The sequence below is a fragment of the Oncorhynchus kisutch genome, unplaced genomic scaffold (assembly GCF_002021735.2).
Source record: "Oncorhynchus kisutch isolate 150728-3 unplaced genomic scaffold, Okis_V2 scaffold3964, whole genome shotgun sequence".
Classification (NCBI taxonomy): Eukaryota; Metazoa; Chordata; class Actinopteri; order Salmoniformes; family Salmonidae; genus Oncorhynchus; species Oncorhynchus kisutch.
The window spans coordinates 253,061-258,060 of NW_022265909.1; the positions used below are offsets into that span (position 1 = coordinate 253,061).

General features: G+C 48.7%; 1 protein-coding gene across 1 annotated transcript in view; it reads right to left on the reverse strand.

Moving 5' to 3' along the window:
- LOC116372531 (uncharacterized) overlaps positions 1–155 on the reverse strand; it is a 30,461-nt gene extending 30,306 nt beyond the window's left edge. The window contains exon 1 of the mRNA XM_031821354.1: positions 22–155. The gene's annotated coding sequence lies outside the window, so the exon portion shown is untranslated. The remainder of the gene's footprint in view (positions 1–21) is intronic.
- Positions 156–5,000: the final 4,845 nt, after the last annotated feature.

Here is a 5,000-nt window from a genome sequence, read left to right on the forward strand (position 1 = left end):
TTCATAGCGTACTTTACTCACCAGAAGAAGAAGTGACTATAGTGGCTTCCCCTTCGTCTCCAATGAGCGGTGACTTCAGGACACTCCGCTCATGGCTGGGCTCCCCCCCAGGTCGTTGTAGGGATGCGGTGAATGTCGTGATGTAGTAGCGTACACCCCGTGCAGCCTCTCCTACGGCAACGTGTCTGAGAGGGCGGGTATAAACAAACTGGGCTCTCCGATTTGTGCTTTTCGGTACAATATCTGACAAATAGACATTGCGATAGAGGCCCGACGTCAGGCGATAGGCGAGAACAGCTTACATATTTACATCAAATGGAAATCATCAAAGCACGTGGTCACGCGGAACAGTTTCGTGGTAGTAAGAAAATAACAGAATTAACTTAGAGCTGACTCCAGAACAGTCCATAGACGGGGGTTCACTTAGAGCTGACTCCAGAACGGTCCACAGACAGGGGTTCACTTAGAGCTGACTCCAGAACGGTCCACAGACGGGGGTTCACTTAGAGCTGACTCCAGAACGGTCCACAGACTGGAGTTCACTTAGAGCTGACTCCAGAACGGTCCACAGACGGGGGTTCACTTAGAGCTGACTCCAGAACAGTCCACAGTGGGGAGGGGGGGGGGGGTCACTTAGAGCTGACTCCAGAACGGTCCACAGTGGGGAGGGGGGGGGGGGGGGGGGGGGTCACTTAGAGCTTACTCCAGAACGGTCCACAGACGGGGGTTCACTTAGAGCTGACTCCAGAACAGTCCACAGTGGGGGGGGGGGGGGGGGGTCACTTAGAGCTGACTCCAGAACGGTCCACAGATGAGAGGGGGGGGTCACGTAGAGCTGACTCCAGAACGGTCCACAGACGGGGGTTCACTTAGAGCTGACTCCAGAACAGTCCACAGACGGGGGTTCACTTAGAGCTGACTCCAGAACGGTCCACAGACCGGAGTTAACTTAGAGCTGACTCCAGAACAGTCCACAGTGGGGAGGGGGGGGGGGGGTCACTTAGAGCTGACTCCAGAACGGTCCACAGTGGGGAGGGGGGGGTCACTTAGAGCTGACTCCAGAACGGTCCACAGTGGGGAGGGGGGGGGGGGGGGTCACTTAGAGCTGACTCCAGAACGGTCCACAGACTGGAGTTAACTTAGAGCTGACTCCAGAACGGTCCACAGATGAGAGGGGGGGGGGGTCACTTAGAGCTGACTCCAGAACGGTCCACAGGTGGGGGGTGGGGTGGGGGGGATCACTTAGAGCTGACTCCAGAACGGTCCACAGATGGGGGGGGGGTCACTTAGAGCTGACTCCAGAACAGTCCACAGATGAGGGGGGGGGGGGGGGTCACTTAGAGCTGACTCCAGAACGGTCCACAGATGGGAGGGGGGGGGGGGGGGGTCACTTAGAGCTGACTCCAGAACGGTCCACAGATGGGGGGGGGGTCACTTAGAGCTGACTCCAGAACAGTCCACAGATGGGGGGGTTCACTTAGAGCTGACTCCAGAACAGTCCACAGATGGGTGTGTTCACTTAGAGCTGATTCCAGAACAGTCCACAGATGGGGGGGTTCACTTAGAGCTGACTCCAGAACAGTCCACAGTGGGGGGGGGGGGTTCACTTAGAGCTGAACGGTCCACAGATGAGATTTTTCACTTGAATTTAATTACAGACAAGGCAGCAGATAGAAGATCTGATTGGTTGACCGACAGACTGACTAGACACAGACAAGGCAGCAGATGGGAGATCTGATTGGTAGACCAACAGACTGACTAGACACAGACAAGGCAGCAGATAGGAGATCTGATTGGTAGACCGACAGACTGACTAGACACAGACAAGGCAGCAGATAGGAGATCTGATTGGTAGACCAACAGACTGCTGTGAAGGTGGAGATGTGGAGATGAATGATGGCACCGAACAGAGATGGTCGCCTCGCTTTGCGTTCTAGGGAACTAGAAGCACAAGCATTTCTCTACACTCGCATTAACATCTTCTAACTATGTGTATGTGACCAATAACATCTGCTAACCACGTGTATGTGACCAATAACATCTGCTAACCATGTGTATGTGACCAATAACATCTGCTAACCATGTGACCAATAACATCTACTAACCATGTGTATGTGACCAATAACATCTGCTAACCATGTGACCAATAACATCTACTAACCATGTGTATGTGATCAATAACATCTGCTAACCATGTGACCAATAACATCTACTAACCATGTGTATGTGACCAATAACATCTGTTAACCATGTGACCAATAACATCTGCTAACCATGTGACCAATAACATATGCTAACCATGTGTATGTGACCATTAACATCTACTAACCATGTGTATGTGACCAATAACATCTGCTAACCATGTGTATGTGACCAATAACATCTGCTAACCATGTGTAGGTGACCATTTACATCTACTAACTATGTGTATTTGACCAATAACATCTGCTAACCATGTGACCAATAACATCTACTAACCATGTGTATGTGATCAATAACATCTGCTAACCATGTGTATGTGACCAATAACATCTGTTAACCATGTGACCAATAACATCTGTTAACCATGTGTATGTGACCAATAACATCTGCTAACCATGTGACCAATAACATCTGCTAACCATGTGTATGTGACCAATAACATCTGCTAACCATGTGTAGGTGACCATTAACATCTGCTAACCATGTGTATGTGACCAATAACATCTGCTAACCATGTGTATGTGACCAATGACATCTGATAACCATGTGTATGTGACCAATAACATATGCTAACCATGTGTAGGTGACCAATAACATCTGATAACCACGTGTATGTGACCAATAACATCTGATAACCATGTGACCAATAACATCTGATAACCATGTGACCAATAACATCTGCTAACCATGTGTATGTGACCAATAACATCTGATAACCATGTGTAGGTGACCATTTACATCTACTAACCATGTGACCAATAACATCTGCTAACCGTGTGTATGTGACCAATAACATCTGCTAACCATGTGACCAATAACATCTACTAACCATGTGTATGTGACCAATAACATCTGCTAACCATGTGACCAATAACATCTGCTAACCATGTGTATGTGACCAATAACATCTGCTAACCAGGTGACCAATAACATCTGCTAACCATGTGACCAATAACATCTACTAACCATGTGTATGTGACCAATAACATCTGCTAACCATGTGACCAATAACATCTGCTAACCATGTGTAGGTGACCAATAACATCTACTAACCATGTGTATGTGACCAATAACATCTGCTAACCATGTGACCAATAACATCTACTAACCATGTGTATGTGACCAATAACATCTGCTAACCATGTGACCAATAACATCTGCTAACCATGTGTAGGTGACCAATAACATCTGCTAACCATGTGTAGGTGACCAATAACATCTGCTAACCATGTGACCAATAACATCTGCTAACCATGTGACCAATAACATCTGCTAACCATGTGTAGGTGACCAATAACATCTGCTAACCATGTGTATGTGACCAATAACATTTGATTTGATTACAGATGTTCATGTAGAACAAACCCTGCAGGCCTACAGTGGCCCAAATGGCAACCTATCCCCTAGGTAGTGCACTACTCTTGATCAGGGTCCATAGGGCTCTGGTCTAAAGTAGTGCACTATCTAGGTAATAGGGTACCATTTAGGCCACTATCTAAATACTCCAGTATTAGATGTAAAAGCAGTTCCCCTGTCCTCCCAGACTCACCAGCCCCCCCAGCCCCTACACACACACACACACACACACGCACGCACACACGCACGCACACACACGCACGCACGCACGCACGCACGCACGCACGCACGCACGCACGCACGCACGCACGCACACACACACACACACACACACACACACACACACACACACACACACACACACACACACACACACACACACACACACACACACACTCACACGCACACGCACACGCACACGCACACGCACACACACACTCACACACACACAGAGAGGCCCTGGTGTCTGCTATCACCACTCTATACAGCGAAGAACAAGACTATGAGAAAGCACATTGTCTCTCCTGACCAGACGATGACTTTGCGTTTCCTCGGCCTTTCTTGAATTTCTAGAAGCAGAGTTTGTTGAGCGTGTCATCTCATGTTAGCGACACCTTTACATTTGGTAGGGAAAGAGATTTTGATTGTTTGCTATTCAGCAAAGTTATGCCTTTTAATCCATTTCCCCAGGCCCTATCTCTGAAAGAAAGCCCATTCCCCAGGCCCTATCTCTGAATGAAAGCCCATATTCCCAGGCCCTATCTCTGAAAGAAAGCCCATTCCCCAGGCCCTATCTCTGAAAGAAAGCCCATTTCCCCAGGCCCTATCTCTGAAAGAAAGCCCATTTCCCCAGGCCCTATCTCTGAATGAAAGCCCATTTCCCCAGGCCCTATCTCTGAATGAAAGCCCGTTTCCCCAGGCCCTATCTCTGAAAGAAAGCCCGTTTCCCCAGGCCCTATCTCTGAATGAAAGCCCGTTTCCCCAGGCCCTATCTCTGAAAGAAAGCCCATTCCCCCAGGCCCTATCTCTGAAAGAAAGCCCATTTCCCCAGGCCCTATCTCTGAAAGAAAGCCCATTTCCCCAGGCCCTATCTCTGAATGAAATCCCATTCCCCAGGCCCTATCTCTGAATGAAAGCCCATTTCCCCAGGCCCTATCTCTGAATGAAAGCCCATATTCCCAGGCCCTATCTCTGAATGAAAGCCCATTTCCCGAGGCCCTATCTCTGAATGAAAGCCCATATTCCCAGGCCCTATCTCTGAATGAAAGCCCGTTTCCCCAGGCCCTATCTCTGAATGAAATCCCATTCCCCAGGCCCTATCTCTGAAAGAAAGCCCATTTCCCCAGGCCCTATCTCTGAATGAAAGCCCATATTCCCAGGCCCTATCTCTGAATGAAAGCCCATATTCCCAGGCCCTATCTCTGAAAGAAAGTCCATTTCCC